This window comes from Aegilops tauschii, chromosome 7 (assembly GCF_002575655.3).
Source record: "Aegilops tauschii subsp. strangulata cultivar AL8/78 chromosome 7, Aet v6.0, whole genome shotgun sequence".
NCBI classification, from domain to species: Eukaryota; Viridiplantae; Streptophyta; class Magnoliopsida; order Poales; family Poaceae; genus Aegilops; species Aegilops tauschii.
Window position 1 is genome coordinate 541,641,250 of NC_053041.3, and position 18,751 is coordinate 541,660,000.

The window sequence follows — 18,751 nt, forward strand, 5'->3', positions numbered from 1 at the left end:
CGAGCTACATATTCAAGATAGTCTACTCGGGGGAGGAATAAAACGTAATAGAGTGGTTAGCAGGGATAGTCGGGCAAGCTAAGAGGATGCAGTTATGAAAAGAAGCGGTCAATTAACAAACAAAGTCGGTAAATCTCGTGTGGTCCTAATTAGAAGGTCATAATACCTCCGTGCACCTCACCGGATGACGTCTGACTAGTCTGATGGACGCAAAGTATATGTAGTTTGATGCCTAGCGATGCCCAAAAGAAGAAAGTCACATGGGTGCCCTCCCTCCTCGGCAGATGCCACTATCTGGGGCGGCCACAAGCCAAGGAGCTCCTTCAAGTAAAAATGCATGGCCAAAATTTATGAAGCTGAGTATTTCATTTTGGCACTCGTGAAATTGTGGCCATGGGTAGCATATTTTGACAAGTGAAGAGTTTCCAAATTTTATAGGTTATTTATATAGCTACTAATGTACTTCTTGTTTTCCATTGTGTGTGGTGATACCAATTTTTTGGTTTCTAGGTGGAACAATTTAGATGGCATTTGTATCATTTTATAAACATAACACCTGACCAAAGTTCCTCGTGCATGCCTAGAGTACAACCTCCTCCTTGTAAAACAACTGTCAACTATATTACATATAGTCTAATAACAATATCAACTATGGCATATGAAAAGCAAATGTAAAAATGAATTAAGGGGTAGTCGGGAGCTAAGAAGGTTGATCATGGAGTAATTGCCCTTCACAATTAACATGTTTTCAACAATCAACTTCTCTAAAATACAAGCGTACCGATGGTCAAAAGTAATTGTGAAACATTAACTGTGAAACTCCCAGGGGCACGCACGTCAAGGGGGTACACATGCATGCAACCATCAGATTACTTTAAGATTCGTAAACTTATTTGGTCATAGACCTTTGATTACTGTAGGATAGGGTCCATCCATACAAGTGTTTGTCAGTTTTTCCCGTAGTTGCATATGCCATCCAACCCACCTCCTATGCCTTTTATTTTTATCTTCAAATTTAAATCTATGATAAGTTTTGACCGAAAGTCCAATTTATATTTCATTTGCATAGTCGTGTTCCTTGTGACGAGAACTTTCAAACAAGACCACTCTTAAATACATTTTGACAACTTTAGTTTTTTTGCCAAGTTTCAAATAATAAAACATGGTAGTTGTAATATTAAGTTTTACCAAGTTTCATTTGCGTTTAGGGTTTAGGTTTAGAGCATAGGGTTTATGGTTTGAGTCATTTTAGTTTCTGAAACTTGGTGAATTTAGTCATTCTTTCAACTCAAGTTTTAGTAGTTATAACTTGATGAAGTTTTTAAAACCTGTGAAAACATATTCATAAGTGGTCTTGTTTTAAAGCCCTGATCATAAGGAACATGAATATACAAACGAGATATATATTGGACTTTGGTTCAAAAAATATAATAGATTTAAATTAGAAAGTCTAAAGAAAAAGCAAGGGAGATGGGATGGGTGGAGCTGTGAAAAGCTCCACACATGGACTCCATGTAAGGTAATTCAGGGCTAAAGCAGGTGCAAAGTGCAAATTAATTTTTGGATCACTAGGCAATCGGGTGATCACACAAATCTGGGTGCCCGAGGATGTATGTGCCACAGATTGCCTCTCAACAATAATCCTGATTTTTATTTGGTCACTAGCACAAATCTGGGTGCCCGTAAGCAATGAACTTTTGAGATTATTGAAAGATGTTGGTGGCATGTTGGTGTTTTTGATTGTTGTGTGGTTCACTATTAAAAGGAGAACGAAAAGATGTGGAGAGATTTGCAAGATGTAGAAGTTGGAGAATCTTAAGTGAACATGGTATTGTCCTTTTGTAGTATGTAGTTAGTTCATGGCGGTATCCACTTTATTCTCTTTCTTTTCATGTGCAATTATTTCGTTTATTCTGTTATTTGAAGAAGCACTTTGACCTTGTGTATTTCTATCCATCACCATCCAAAAGCATCATAGTCTAGTTGGCATCCTAATGTTGTATCTGGACGTCACCATCACCGTCCCAAAGTAGCCTGGTTGATCGCCTAATCTATTATGATGTGGATGTAAACTTTGTTTTTTGTATACTTCCATGGTCAAAGATCTGAAATTTATGCAATATGCTTTGTTTGTTTATTGCATCTGAAAATGTGTCAGTTTGGCTCATATTGTCAAAAGACCTGAAATTGACTTGACCATGATCATATTTAATTTGCCAGCGCATTTTTTAAAATTGATTTGAATATCAAAATTTTGAATTTTGGGTGAAAATTAGTGGATAATCAAGGTGCAAAAGGTTTGAACTCTAAGAGAATACCAAATTCGTCACATAAGTAAGGATATAAATTAGATGGCTCATACATTTGAATTATTACACATTAACGACATCTAAACCACTCTTTAAAATGGTTCCTTTTCTTTTCCTCTAATCAGTGTTGCCATAGCACAAAGGGGCACGGCCTTCACTAGTGTCAGGCCAAACTGATCTTCCATATCAATCCCATCCCATTCCAGCTCAACGGGAAGACTCCACTTAAACTGGTTTAACATGGAAGCGAGCATCACATGCACCATCCTAATTGCCAAAGCCATTCCAGGGCAGATTCGACGCCCCGCACCAAATGGAAGGAGCTCAAAATCTACACCCTTAAAGTCAATTGCCGAACCCAAGAACCTCCCAGGCATAAACTTCTCAGGTTCTGTCCATACATCTTTATCTCGACCTCTCGCCCATACATTTATGAACACACGTGAACCTTTAGGTATTGTGTAACCAGCTATTTTGACTGTCATCTCAGGTTGTCGTGGCAACAAGAGTGGAGCTGGAGGGTGGAGTCGAAAAGTCTCTTTTATGACAGCTTGGAGATAGGCAATCGTACAATGTCAGCTTCTTCAATGTTTCTTCTGGAGACGATAACTTGTGCAAGCTTGTCACAAACCTTAGCCATTGATGATGGGTTTCGAAGAAGCTCAGCCATTGCCCATTCCACTGTGCTAGAGCTTGTGTCACTACCAGCAGCAAACAAGTACTAACATACAAATATAATGTTAGATGAATATAGTCTAGTAAATGTAGCTATTTACTAAACAAGTATCATACAAAGTACAATGTATTATTTGCTGAATGTGGTATAGAAGAATCAACATTGCTTTAAAACTGCACATTGCGTTACTATATGGATGAATCATATGTGCAATAATAATTCGCTCATATGTAACATGATATTTGATATTCATCTCGTTGCATTATTGTAGAAGAAGCTATTGTTCTTGACCCAATATTTCCCTTTTCACTCACTGATGATGAAGTGCAATCTTACGAGAGCTATGATGAAAATTTTGGAAATTCAACAAAAATGCAATGCGACTGGTTTGAAACAACGAAAAAACATAAGAACTTAAGTTTTAGATGATTCAGTTCTTACAAAGGAAATCCATACTTAGTTTTAGATGATTTCGTTCTTTGTAACATATGAATAGCATGTCATGATTCCAATAAAATTCCCATGCCGATACTATTATATAGGAATTTTAGAGACATATTTATGTGTATTCAAATGGTAATTCTGAAGTTATTAGTGTTCATGTTTCCGGTAGGATACTAGAGTGGATGCCATTATAGTTATTGTGATCCATGTTGTTGTGTTTCTAAACTTCTAGATATGAGCTCTTTCAGAAACAACAAGAGCGCTCCTCTCTCCCGCGACCGCGGCGCCCCCGTGGGCGGCCGGTCGCGCCCATCGTCCTCCCCCGCGCCCCCCCCCCTTCATCTTCCTCCATGCCGCCGGGCGACGCTTGTGGCGGCGGCCCCCTGGCCTTTCCCCTCTCGGGTTCCGCCGGTGCGGGACGGGGCCACCCCGGGCGGTGTCTCTAGGCGGCGGCGGTTCAGCGCGGCGGCGAGGGTCCCTGGCGCGAGCGGGGGCGGACTTCTGGACAGCGGCGTCGCCGTTGGCGGCGGGGGGACGCGGCGGCGCGGTCTGGCGGCGCCCCCTCGACCCAGATCTGGGCCTGGGCGGCAGGGTGGGTCTGCTTCGTGGCTTCCGGGAGGCGGGGGAGAGGCGATGAGCGGCAGGGTGCTGGCGGCGCCATCGCCGGCTTGCTGCAGCATGGTGGCGGGGCTTAGCGGGCCCGTTTCGGGCCTGGCCCGGCCAGGGGTGGCCTGGCATGCCCTGCTGCCACGTCCGGACGGCTACCGCGACGGTGCCGGAGGTTCTGGCCTCCCGCACGACGGCGGTGGAGGTGGTTCCCTCTCGTTCGGCTTCAGTGCTGCTTCTTCCTCCGCGGGGCGCTTCTCTCCGGTCCTCTTGGCCTCGTGTTGGTGTTCGCAATGAGGCGGCGTGGGTGACAGCGCAACCGCGTTGGCGCATGGTGGTGGGCGGCGGTCTGGCTCCGATGCGGTGACACCTGCGGGTGAAATCCTTGCCGGTTCTTCGGCTCCGATGCGGTGACACCTGCGGGTGCCACCATTCCTTCCCGGAGGGTGTCGGTGATATCCATCCCCCACCTCCCTCCGCGTGCCGGGGAAACCCTAGGACAAGTCCGGGCAGCAACGTCGTCGGCGTCGCGTTCCTTCTTAGAGGTGCTGCTTGGTGCACGGCGGTTCAGAGCCTCGGGCTGTGGTGGTTTGTTTTTGGAGGGCGTAGCGGTGGCGGGTCATCCGCGCTTTGTCGAGCTGCCATTGTTGGCATTAGTTTTTTTCCTTCTTTTTTGGCTTGATGTGCTGTTCGCCCCAGCGTTCCTTGTATCGGTGTTAGTTGCTTTGGAATACAAAGCGGGGAGAAACCCTTTTTCAGTAAAGTTCTAGATACATATATATAATACAGGGGCTCAAAGGATAAAATGGACACCATAAGTGTGGATCCATATATATTGAAATGGTATAATGAGTAAAACAATATTTGAAGTGCTCTCTCGAAAGATGCCTATTTTAGAATGGTACATCCTGCATCTTCGTTTTTTTTATCATTGTTTGTGTGGTTTGGTCCACATCTAGTTCAAAGGGTATTAGAGTGGTGACATCATACTTATTTGGCTTCTGGTGGTACCACGCCCTGAGCTACGGGGTACAAAATTTTCTAACACAAACTCTAAAACATTTGGTGTTATTGATAGTAGCAGATGATCAACAACAACAACAGCAACAACAACAACAGCAACAACAACAACAACAACAACAACAACAACAACAACAACAAAGCCTTTAGTCTCAAACAAGTTGGGGTAGGCTAGAGGTGAAACCCATAAGATCTCGCAACCAACTCATGGTTCTGGCACATGGATAGCAAGCTTCCACGCACCCCTGTCCATAGCTAGCTCTTTGGTGATACTCCAATCCTTCAGGTCTCTCTTAACGGACTCCTCCCATGTCAAATTCGGTCGACCCCGCCCTCTCTTGACATTCTCCGCACGCTTTAGCCGTCCGCTATGCACTGGAGCTTCTGGAGGCCTGCGCTGAATATGCCCAAACCATCTCAGACGATGTTGGACAAGCTTCTCCTCAATTGGTGCTACCCCAACTCTATCTCGTATATCATCATTCCGGACTCGATCCTTCCTCGTGTGGCCACACATCCATCTCAACATACGCATCTCCGTCACACCTAACTGTTGAACATGTCGCCTTTTAGTCGGCCAACACTCCGCGCCATACAACATTGCGGGTCGAACCGCCGTCCTGTAGAACTTGCCTTTTAGCTTTTGTGGCACTCTCTTGTCACAGAGAATGCCAGAAGCTTGGCGCCACTTCATCCATCCGGCTTTGATTCGATGGTTCACATCTTCATCAATACCCCCATCCTACTGCAACATTGACCCCAAATACCGAAAGGTGTCCTTCCGAGGTACCACCTGGCCATTAAGGCTAACCTCCTCCTCCTCACACCTAGTAGTACTGAAACCGCACATCATGTACTCGGTTTTAGTTCTACTAAGCCTAAACCCTTTCGATTCCAAGGTTCGTCTCCATAGTAGCAGATGATTAACATGGCACAAAAATCCACATGTAAATTTTGTCTACGCATATATAGAGAAATAAGGAACCGAAAAAAATGACCATCAATAAAAACAAATTGGTTACTATATAATCTGCATCAGGTTTTATTATTATTTTTATCTAAAAAGTCAATATTGGATATTGAAATAGCTATCTCGATCACAATTTATTTATTTTGGCTGGCTGTGGCCATGTGCCACCATTTGTTTGATCCCCGGGAAAGGCTCGATCAGCAAGGCTGGCCATGTGCTTTGATCCCCGGCAGGCTCATGTGCGGTTCATGGGTTGAAAACTGAAACGCCAGCTGGTATCGCAAAGAAGAAAGTTGTTGTGTGTTACCGTGAACTGTGAACGTAGCGTATCACGGTCGAGCAGGTCCTTGCCCTCGTCACGCGGCGCCACGTCGAGCAGCACGTCGAGGTAGTCGTTCTTCCTGGGCTGGCCGGCGTCGCGGCCGCGCAGCCTCTGGTCCACCTCGGCGTCGAACACGGCGTGCAGCCGCGCGAAGATCCGCGCCAGGCGCCGGCGCATGCCCTGCAGGTCGGCCGCCGCGAGCACTGGGAAGAAGTCGGACACGTTCGGGGTCCCCAAGCCTTCCTTCATGGCCGTGATCACCTCTTGGAAGTCCTCGGAGCCGCCGTGGTCGTCGAGGCTGGTGAGGTCGACGGAGAAGATGGTGCGGGAGATAAGGTTCAGGCTGGTCGTGAAGGCCACGCGGCCGACGTTCACCGCCGTGCCCTCGCGCGCCAGCCGCGCGACGTGGTCCGTGAGCTCCCTCACCTTGTCGCTCCGGAGGTGGTGGAGCGCGTCGAGCCGGTGCGGCGCGAAGAGCTCCGTGGCCATCATCTTGCGGAGCGCGCGCCACCTCGGCCCGGGGGACAGCCAGGCTACGTCCGCCGCGTGCTTGCCGGTGGCGTCAGGCACGGACCGGGTGGCGAGGACGGAATCATGCCTCTGCAGGAACTCCCGGGCCATGGCGGGGGAGGAGACGAGCACCGTGGTGACCGCGCCGAGGCGGATGGACATGAGTGAACCGTGGATCTTGGCTAGGCGGGCGAGGGAGCGATGCGGCTTGTCGCCGAGGAGGTGGAGGCTGCCGATGAGCGGCAGTGGGCGGGGGCCCGGCGGGAGGCCGGACCGCGCGTGCGCGAGGAGGTTGAGAAGGTAGAAGGAGAAGAGAGAGACGACGAGCCATGCTAGCCATGTCGCAAGCACAGCCATGGCCACCATTGCTTCCTTTGTGCAGTTCGCGTGTGGCACAGCAGACACTTAATAGAAGAGAAACAAAAAATAAAGTCATAATCATAGTTGTGTTTTCGACACTAGGCCATATATGTACTTCTTTTGTTTGAAAATAGTACTCCCCGGTCTCATAATATAAAATGTCATTATAACTGATATGTGAGCATATTAGTTGGGACGAAAGAAGTACCCAAAAAAAAAATTCTGATTTAAGTACTCCGTTCGTTTTACAATGTTACTCGCTCTGTTCTAAAATATAAATATGTGTATTCATTTTTTATAAGTCAAGCTTATTTATATGTAGTTTGATCTAGGTTTTTGAAGAAAATATCAACACCTACAATGTTGAATTAGTATCATTAGATCCATCATGACATATATTTAATATTTCATTTTATTAATATTGTAGATATTGATAGTTTTTTTTTTTAACTTTATGAAGTCTGACTTCTGAAAAATTTAGAACACCTCATATTCTGGAATGGAGGATGTAAAACTTTACCTTACAATAAACTGATATTTTAGATTTATCCTATATATGATAAAAATTACGACCAACATACGCAACACCGCAACATCAAATTGTTATAAATTAGTACTCTGTAAGCTTAATGAAAATTAATTGCATCAACAGGCTACCTTCTGAAGCAAGGTGGGATCTTTTCCGGTAGCATGATAGGAACCCAATTTATCATTTTTCTGGCCACTGGTCAGGCGCCGCACTTGCCTCCTTTTATTATGGAGAGTCTCCATCAGATTACACAGTCCACTATTAAAGAACCTAAATTCTAAAAAGTGCACCTGTGCCCGATTGCTTTCCCGAGCGCACAGGCCTGCTCGCCGTCAGATCAGATCGCGATCGTCCAGTTGTCCCGTGGTCGGATGGGGATAAGACTAGCCACGATGAAGAGTAACATACACTAGTAACATACACATATCCCTAGACTATATTACTATCTCAATAGTGGATAGTAACATAAGTGTGGTAACATGCAAAGCTTCATTTATTAGGTTATACATTCATATTGCATTGGGACATGTGCTGTTACAGTAACTAGCTAAGTTACTAGTACTACATCTTTTTATTAATTCATTGTCACGTAAGCAAATTTGCTGAATTAGACTCGATGTTACTACCGAAGTTACTCCCCACTGTGGTAGTCTAACACGCTACCGACAAATTTCCTTATCCCGTCTGCCGTTCCCTCACCTCGATCCCCTTCTCTGGTCCTTTTCTCATCTGATCCGCTTCGCCTCTACTGCTTCGCCTCTCCTCGTCTCCGTGTGATTCGCCATCACCACCTCGCCGCTTCCCTACTGGTTGTGACGGCGGCGCTCGCTGGATGGCATGGTGGAGGTGGTAGAGGGTGGCGGAGGCGGAGCAGTCGAGGTCCTCGGCGTCGCGCGTGTGGTGGGGCAGAAAGTGGAAGGGGAAGAATGACGCCATCCAGAGAAGGAGGCATAGGATCTAAAAGATCGAGCCTGCCCCTCACGCAAGGTGAGTCCCCCACCCTCTCCATTGTTTCTCGAGGTAGTAGATGCAGATCCACCAGTTGGTGTGATTTTTGCTCGGTGAGTGTTTGTCGCCAGCCGGGCATGGGTGCTCTGATTGGTCACCGTGGTTCAGCGAGAACATTTTTGTCATCTCCGGTTCATAGTTGGCCAGTCAATGGAAGGATTGCTGGCATGATGCGTTGTTGTATCTTGTTGTACTAGAAAATGTGATCCTTTCTGTTGGATAGGTCGTTGAAAGGTGTAGAAGCAACGACAATCTAGAGACGGTAATAATTTCTGTGTTTTGCATTCGCAGGCAGAGTAACAATGAATTGCCACTATTGTTTGGATAGGAAGAGGGAGGGGAGAAGGAATCTGCATTTTTGAGTGCAAGCGGGGCAAGTTGCAAGCAGCACTTAGACAAGCACATGTCAATAGGGACAAAACTCTTCTCATTTTTCGTGCAAAACGGATCCATGGTTTTTTAGGTGATACAATATTAAACCATAGACACAGTGTACGTTTTCTTTTGTCACTGCCCTCGCAACGGCGGCGGAACCCCAACAGCTCCACCTTCTTGTGGCACGCTGCGCACCGGTTTGCTGCCATCGCCGGCTGTTTCACGGATGGTGGCACGGAGCGGTCAAAAACTGTTAAGTATGTGATTTGCTTGTTATTTTTTAGGCAAACTCTGTGACTTTGCATGTTTATGAACGTGTAGTTTACCTAACACACAACCCCCTCTCCCTCCACACTTGATGTTTGTTTAGGCAAATTATTTCTAAGTTTTTTCAAACAAACTAACCTATAACTTACTCTGTTTGGTGAATTGTTTGGACTATGTACTAGCTAATTGTAACCTGTGGAGAGATAGTTAAGCATATATGTTTTGCAAAAAGAGGACATGTTGTATCTTTTTACCGAGCTTAGAGGCACTTTCAGAGTTTCAGAACTGGGATTCACTTTTGATCAACCTGAGCACAAGTGTTTGGGGGGGAGGGGGCTTTTAGGCGAGAGAAAAATAGTTTACATGTTTTCTACCAACAAGCAAGGAATAACACGTGAATTTTTTCTGGTTTATTAGTTCCCACTAGAGCATCTATTATTCTGTCGAGGAAGAAGTAAAGACTAATTGGTGTATTTTTTGTGATTGCCAACTGATGAGACTGTCTGGGAAAGAATAGTTCTCGATGTAATTCTTCATGTGCCTACCACATTGACATTCTGTTCGGCTATTTTTTCGGTTGTGTCGAATATAGTTTTCAAGCAAGTCCTGCACATCAACCGCAAATAATATAGTTTTCAAGCAAGTCCTGCTATTTTTTCCGGTTGTGTCGAATATCTACCATTTTTAGAGAAGTAAAAGTCAGGCAAAATGACATCTTAGGCACACATTAGTAGGTGGTAGTGAGTATTTTAGGATGATCAGGATTATGGAAATAGACTTTCCAAAAATCTGTTTGTCCACAATAATAGGCAAGTCACACATTAAACTATAGCAAGTCTCTTGCAGTTGTCAGGCAAATCTTGATTTTTGGAGTTGTCGCAAGTCACACGTAAAATACTTTGCAAGGCCGATATAGTTGTCAAGCAAGTCCTGCTTTTCTCCTATGCGCACCTTTTTTAAGGTGGTATAAAAGGTTTTTGGGATGTTCAGAATGTGGAAACAGTATTTTTTTCAAAACTTTGTTGTCCACAAAATAATAGGCAAGTCACGCATAAAACTGAAGCAAGTCGTATACATGGTGTCAAGCAAATCCTGATCTTTGGTACTCAGAGCGGAATCAAACCGAAACTACCTTTTCATTTGTATTCATTTTCTTAGTAATAAATGGTTTTTTCGTTGTTGTCCAACAAATAACAGCTCAAGAAGGAGTTTTCCGGGTGTGTGGATGATAGTTTGTTCAGCAGCATGGACCATGCCATGAAATTGGTGACGGCAAGACTCCCAGACTCATATGACAAAAAGGTCAGCCATTCTTTTGATCTTTTTGTCATGTAATTGACTATTGCGGCTGCTATGTTACTGCAAGGGAGCTCGTAAACTCAATGAAGAGAATGGTTTTCTCCTATCCCCTGTTGTCGAAGTTGGCATTGAGTATATAATGAAAAAATTGCCGCTAGACTCAAAGAAGGTGATGCTTCTTTAGATTCTCGGTAAAGTGGTGTAAGGTTCAGAGTTCAACACAATCTAGCTCTAGTAGAAATGGATTTCAGTTACAAGGAGAGCAGTTAATTTGGGAATTTATTGCTAGGGTTTCACTTGCTTATACAGTGGCAGTAAGTTGCCTAAAAGATGCCCAACAAGTTGTTTTAGATCCATATGCAATATTGGTTAGTTTTTATTTCTTTCACGTCGCAAAAAGGACACAACTTGCTTACACAGTGGTAGTAAGTTGCCTAAAAAAAGCATCAAGTTGTTTTAGATCCATATACAAGGCTCCTTAGTTTAGTTTTTTCCCACGTCACAAAATGACACGACTTGCTTACACAGTGGTAATAACTTGCCTAAAAGATTCAAACAAGTTTTTTTAGATCCATATGGAAGGTTCCTTAGTTTTTATTTCTCTCACATCACAAAAAGGACACAACTTGCTTACACAGTGGCAATAAGTTGCCTAAAAGATACCCATCAAATTGTTTCAGATCCATATACAAGGTTCCTTAGTTTAATTTTTCCCCATGTCACAAAATGACACGACTTGCTTACATAGTGGCAGTAACTTGCCTAAAAGATTACAAACAAGTTGTTTTAGATCCATATGCAAGGTTCCTTAGTTTTTATTTCTCCCACATCACAAAAAGGACACAACTTGCTTATAAAGTGGCAGTAAGTTGCCTAAACAACCTCATGACCTTCCTACAGTTTTTCAGGGGATACATGATTTGCTCAATTCAACCCACTTTTTTTTTGCTTACAAGTGCTCAAGTAGTTGTTTACACCTTTTTTTTGCACATTAAGTCTCGAGCACCCTGGAGAACACAGGAGTTGCTCACTGGTAACACTGTTTTCGCTTAAACAAAGCCTACAGGTTGCTACAAGTTGCTCACATCCTTTTCTTTTCGCACATTAAGTCTCTTTTTTAGGAGCTCTGCCTTTTCATTAAGAAGATAATTGACTAGTTAATAAAAAAATTGGTCGAAGACGATACACATCAAGTTCTAGCACGCACGAGCACACAGGAATTGCTTACTGGCAAACACTGATTTTACTTAAACAAACTTTGAAAATTGTTGCTCTTTTTTTTGTTTTTCAACATACTTGTAGTACAAAAAGCAACCTAAGAAAAACATCGAGGGGTTTCGCTGGATGTACAACAGCCAGTAGTTGGACAAAGAAAACTGAAACAGTTTTCATGTACTGACATGACTTGCCTATTGTCAATTTTGATTTGCTTAAAAAACTACTACAGTTATTCACACTTGTTTCTCCTACACATCAAGTTCTAGCACGCACGAACACACAAGAGTTGCTTACTGCCAACACTGATTTTGCTTAAAAACACCCTAGAACTTGTCTCCTCTTTTTTGTTTTCTCAACACACTCCTAGTCAAAAAGTAACCTAAGAAAAGTATCAGGGGGTTTCTCCGGATGTACAACAACCAGTAGTTGGAGAAAGGAAAAGGAAACAATTTTCATGTACTATCAGGACTAGCTTTTTGTCAATACTTGATTTGCTTAAAAACCCGCTATAGTTGCTCACTAAACCCGCTATATGCGATAGAGGCGGGATAGGGAGGTTGAAGAGGGGTGTGTGGGGTCTTAGGTTTCTAGGGCGAATCGATGATTTTTGAATGCGTGGGTGGTTTGTGGCATGGGGATGCGGGGGCTAGAAGCGTCGACAATTTGAGAAGAAAGTGTCCAAAACTTGCCCAATGCATGATGGTTAGTTGCTAGAGATACCGGCGCGGGTTGCCGAAAGATCCTCTCCCGAGAGTAATGGGTTTATTTTGCCCAAAACTTGCCCGAGCCATGCTAGTTAGTTGCTAGAGAGGCTGGCATGAGCGGCCCAAAGATACATTTTAGAAACAAATTCATTTATAATTGGAACCAAAGTTTCCATTTACAATAGGATATGTTGTCTGCATATAAACATTACTTGCCTAAATCACCATTAAAAGTTGCCCCATATACCACCTGAATTGCTTCCTATACAATTGGTAGCCAACTTAGAAGGCATGGGATAAATATGTAATCGCGATAGGCAATCTACTGCAAAGTTGCTTTCTGTAGCACCAAAGTTGCCCCAGATGCCAGCAAAGTTGCTTGAAAAAAAAGTTCATCGAAACATATCCATATGAGATCTTGTTTTGAAGATCTTGCTGCGAGAAACCTAATGGTGAAAACAGAAATTAGTTTTGACGCTCGGTTTAAAAGTTGCAGCTTTTTGTATTTGCTTGGAATGAAATTAAATGCATGTGATGCATTTCTAACTTGTTTGCCGCGTGCTATTGCAGGAAGGAGTTACAGGAGATGGAACCACTGGTGGGGCGGTAGAATTTTTTTCTGTTGAGGGCGATAGTGTGTAGGAGCAACCTTTCCTTTTTAGGATAATGTGTGGACATGTATTTACTTTTTTGGGGTGTGTGCTCCAGGGGACTAGCCAGCCAACGGTTGCTGGCTAGCCGTCGTTGAAAGGTGTAGAAGCAACGACAATCTAGAGACCGTAATAATTTCTGTGTTTTGCATTCCCAGGCAGAGTAACAATGAATCGCCACTATTGTTTGGATAGGAAGAGGGAGGGGAGAAGGAATCTGCATTTTTGAGTGCAAGCGGGGCAAGTTGCAAGCAGCACTTAGACAAGCACATGTCAATAGGGACAAAACTCTTCTCATTTTTCGTGCAAAACGGATCCATGGTTTTTTTAGGTGATACAATATTAAACCATAGACACAGTGTGCGTTTTCTTTTGTCACTGCCCTCGCAACGGCGGCGGAACCCCAACAGCTCCACCTTCTTGTGGCACGCCGCGCACCGGTTTGCTGCCACCGCCGGCTGTTTCACGGATGGTGGCACGGAGCGGTCAAAAACTGTTAAGTATGTGATTTGCTTGTTATTTTTTAGGCAAACTCTGTGACTTTGCATGTTTCTGAACGTGTAGTTTACCTAACACACAACCCCCTCTCCCTCCACACTTGATGTTTGTTTAGGCAAATTATTTCTAAGTTTTTTCAAACAAACTAACCTATAACTTACTCTGTTTGGTGAATTGTTTGGACTATGTACTAGCTAATTGTAACCTGTGGAGAGATAGTCAAGCATATATGTTTTGCAAGAAGAGGACATGTTGTATCTTTTTACCGAGCTTAGAGGCACTTTCAGAGTTTTAGAACTGGGATTCACTTTTGATCAACCTGAGCACAAGTGTTTGGGGGGGGGGGGGGGGGGGGGGGGGGGGGCGTTTAGGCGAGAGAAAAATAGTTTACATGTTTTCTACCAACAAGCAAGGAATAACACGTGAATTTTTTCTGGTTTATTAGTTCCCACTAGAGCATCTATTATTCTGTCGAGGAAGAAGTAAAGCATAATTGGTGTATTTTTTGTGATTGCCAACTGATGAGACTATCTGGGAAAGAATAGTTCTCGATGTAATTCTTCATGTGCCTACCACATTGACATTCTGTTCGGCTATTTTTTTGGTTGTGTCGAATATAGTTTTCAAGCAAGTCCTGCACATCAACCGAAAATAATATAGTTTTCAAGCAAGTCCTGCTATTTTTTTCCGGTTGCGTCGAATATCTACCATTTTTAGAGAAGTAAAAGTCAGGCAAATGACATCTTAGGCACACATTAGTAGGTGGTAGTGAGTATTTTAGGATGATCAGGATTATGGAAATAGACTTTCCAAAAATCTGTTTGTCCACAATAATAGGCAAGTCACACATTAAACTATAGCAAGTCTCTTGCAGTTGTCAGGCAAATCCTGATTTTTGGAGTTGTCGCAAGTCACACGTAAAATACTTTGCAAGGCCGATATAGTTGTCAAGCAAGTCCTGCTTTTCTCCTATGCGCACCTTTTTTAAGGTGGTACAAAAGGTTTTTGGGATGTTCAGAATGTGGAAACAGTATATTTTTTAAAACTTTGTTGTCCACAAAATATTAGGCAACTCACACATAAAACTGAAGCAAGTCCTATACAGGGTGTCAAGCAAATCCTGATCTTTGGTACTCAGAGCGGAATCAAACCGAAACTACCTTTTCATATTTATTCATTTTCTTAGTAATAAATGATTTTTTCGTTGTTGTCCAACAAATAACAGCTCAAGAAGGAGTTTTCCGGGTGTGTGGATGATAGTTTGTTCAGCAGCATGGACCATGCCATGAAATTGGTGACGGCAAGACTCCCAGACTCATATGACAAAAAGGTCAGCCATTCTTTTGATCCTTTTGTCATGTAATTGACTATTGCGGCTGCTATGTTACTGCAAGGGAGCTCGTAAACTCAATGAAGAGAATGGTTTTCTCCTATCTCCCGTTGTTGAAGTTGGCATTGAGTATATAATGAAAAAATTGCCGCTAGACTCAAAGAAGGTGATGCTTCTTTAGATTCTCGGTAAAGTGGTGTAAGGTTCAGAGTTCAACACAATCTAGCTCTAGTAGAAATGGATTTCAGTTACAAGGAGAGCAGTTAATTTGGGAATTTATTGCTAGGATTTCACTTGCTTATACAGTGGCAGTAAGTTGCCTAAAAGATACCCAACAAGTTGTTTTAGATCCATATGCAATATTTGTTAGTTTTTATTTCTTCCACGTCGCAAAAAGGACACAACTTGCTTACACAGTGGTAGTAAGTTGCCTAAAAGAAGCATCAAGTTGTTTTAGATCCATATACAAGGCTCCTTAGTTTAGTTTTTTCCCACGTCACAAAATGACACAACTTGCTTACACAGTGGTAATAACTTGCCTAAAAGATTCAAACAAGTTTTTTTAGATCCATATGGAAGGTTCCTTAGTTTTTATTTCTCTCACATCACAAAAAGGACACAACTTGCTTACACAGTGGCAGTAAGTTGCCTAAAAGATACCCATCAAATTGTTTCAGATCCATATACAAGGTTCCTTAGTTTAATTTTCCCCATGTCACAAAATGACACGACTTGCTTACATAGTGGCAGTAACTTGCCTAAAAGATTACAAACAAGTTGTTTTAGATCCATATGCAAGGTTCCTTAGTTTTTATTTCTCCCACATCACAAAAAGGACACAACTTGCTTATAAAGTGGTAGTAAGTTGCCTAAACAACCTCATGACCTTCCTACAGTCTTTCAGGGGATACATGATTTGCTCAATTCAACCCACTTTTTTTGCTTACAAGTGCTCAAGTAGTTGTTTACACCTTTTTTGCACATTAAGTCTCGAGCACCCTGGAGAACACAGGAGTTGCTCACTGGTAACACTGTTTTTGCTTAAACAAAGTCTACAGGTTGCTACAAGGTGCTCACATCCTTTTCTTTTCACACATTAAGTCTCTTTTTTAGGAGCTCTGCCTTTTCATTAAGAAGATAATTGACTAGTTAATAAAAAAAAATTGGTCGAAGACGATACACATCAAGTTCTAGCACGCACGAGCACACAGGAATTGCTTACTGGCAAACACTGATTTTACTTAAACAAACTTTGAAAATTGTTGCTCTTTTTTTGTTTTTCAACATACTTGTAGTAAAAAAAAGCAACCTAAGAAAAACATCGAGGGGTTTTGCTGGATGTACAACAGCCAGTAGTTGGACAAAGAAAGCTGAAACCGTTTTCATGTACTGACATGACTTGCCTATTGTCAATTTTGATTTGCTTAAAAAACTACTATAGTTATTCACACTTGTTTCTCCTACACATCAAGTTCTAGCACGCACGAACACACAAGAGTTGCTTACTGCCAACACTGATTTTGCTTAAAAACACCCTAGAACTTGTCTCCTCTTTTTTGTTTTCTCAACACACTCCTAGTCAAAAAGTAACCTAAGAAAAGTATCAGGGGGTTTCTCCGGATGTACAACAACCAGTAGTTGGAGAAAGGAAAAGGAAACAATTTTCATGTACTATCAGGACTAGCTTTTTGTCAATACTAGATCTGCTTAAAAACCCGCTATAGTTTCTCACTAAACCCGCTATATGCGATAGAGGCGGGATAGGGAGGTTGAAGAGGGGTGTGTGGGGTCTTAGGTTTCTAGGGCGAATCGATGATTTTTGAATGCGTGGGTGGTTTGTGGCATGGGGATGTGGGGGCTAGAAGCGTCGACAATTTGAGAAGAAAGTGTCCAAAACTTGCCCAACGCATGATGGTTAGTTGCTAGAGATACCGGCGCGGGTTGCCCAAAGATCCTCTCCCGAGAGTACTGGGTTTATTTCGCCCAAAACTTGCCCAAGCCATGCTAGTTAGTTGCTAGAGAGGCTGGCATGAGCGGCCCAAAGATACATTTTAGAAACAAATTCATTTATAAATGGAACCAAAGTTTCTATTTACAATAGGATATGTTGTCTGCATATAAACATTACTTGCCTAAATCACCATTAAAAGTTGCCCCATATACCACCTGAATTGCTTCCTATACAATTGGTAGCCAACTTAGAAGGCATGGGATAAATATGTAATCACGATAGGCAATCTACTGCAAAGTTGCTTTCTGTAGCACCAAAGTTGCCCCAGATGCCAGCAAAGTTGCTTGAAAAAAAGTTCATCGAAACATACCCATATGAGATCTTGTTTTGAAGATCTTGCTGAGAGAAACCTAATGGTGAAAACAGAAATTAGTTTTGGCGCTCGGTTTAAAAGTTGCAGCTTTTTGAATTTGCTTGGAATGAAATTAAATGCACGTGATGCATTTCTAACTTGTTTGCCGCGTGCTATTGCAGGAAGGAGTTACAGGAGATGGAACCACTGGTGGGGCGGTAGAATTTTTTTTTCTGTTGAGGGCGATAGTGTGTAGGAGCAACCTTTCTTGTTTAGGACAATGTGTGGACATGTATTTAATTTTTTGGGGTGTGTGCTCCAGGGGACTAGCCAGCCAACGGTTGCTGGCTAGCCGTGTCCATTAAAGAATAGGCATGAGACGCTATCAACCAAGCTTTTCAAGTTGTAGAGCATGCTTGGTGAGGTGCTATCGCACAGGTTGACATTCGGTGGCGCGATTCACACGTACTACTCCGTCGCTGAGTGCAAGCCGGCGCGCCCGACTAGAAGAAGAAACCTGCACCTTCTCAATAATGGTGTTTTTTCTTTGGATGAACCCAGGCATTATCAATTACGATTTTATATTTCTTTATAAAGGGAGTACCCAGGAGGCTGACAATGAATCTGAATACATCCGAGAAGAAAGGACGGAGTATATGTATAAGAGAGAAGGATTCAAGAGCAGCTCCCATGTCCTGAATTTCATAAAATATGGATGAGATGTCAACCCGTCCAAAGTCACCGATGTGATCATCCGAACAACCACTAGAGAATCATTCTCAACAACAATCTTGCGGAGCCGCAAACTGAGCCCTAGACGGATGCCATCTCGGATTGCAAGGGCTTCCATGGACCCTGCATTCTATGTGTGGTTAGGGGATCTCTAACCGACCCCTTAAAATTAGAGGAGGATACGACCAATTATCTTTTAGAGGACTACATTTGCTCCTCTAAGAAATGGTTGTTTCTAAGCCATCCCCAATACTCAGCGGGGTAAAAAAATGAGTGTAAAAATACAAAGTTGGTGCACATAAACACAAATTTGGTTCAAACTAATACATAAAACTTACGAAAACAAAATTCAGTGTAGATATTTTACATAAATATTTTAGATAAGTTAACCGAATTTATACTAGAACTTACTAAAACTACTCGCTGTCCAACTTATTCTCGAGCCTCCTCCAATCCGCTCTACTTAGTCCTACAACCATAGGATCGGGGCCAGAGTAGTCATCATCGTCGTTGTTGCTAGGGAGGTCGATAACCACTGTCCTCCCTTCCGCATACTCCTCTTACAGCCGGCGCTCCCCTCGACGTGCTCTTGGCAGCGGCTGCGGAGCTCCTCCTTGTAGG

The 18,751-nt window shown here is 43.1% G+C and overlaps 1 long non-coding RNA gene and 1 pseudogene across 2 annotated transcripts; one reads left to right on the forward strand and one right to left on the reverse strand.

Moving 5' to 3' along the window:
- Nucleotides 1-2,315: 2,315 nt before the first annotated feature.
- On the reverse strand, nucleotides 2,316-7,322 carry LOC109778605 (geraniol 8-hydroxylase-like; annotated as a pseudogene).
- A 1,080-nt stretch (nucleotides 7,323-8,402) lies between these two features.
- Nucleotides 8,403-17,954, forward strand: LOC109778609 (uncharacterized). 2 transcript variants are annotated; one of them, XR_002236604.4, is made up of 5 exons: nucleotides 8,416-8,733; nucleotides 10,594-10,698; nucleotides 13,188-13,767; nucleotides 14,991-15,095; nucleotides 17,581-17,954. It is a non-coding gene; the product is annotated as an uncharacterized lncRNA (long non-coding RNA). The 2 variants fall into 2 exon arrangements; XR_012189602.1 differs by having other exon boundaries at nucleotides 8,403-8,733; nucleotides 13,188-15,095.
- The last annotated feature ends 797 nt before the right edge of the window (nucleotides 17,955-18,751 follow it).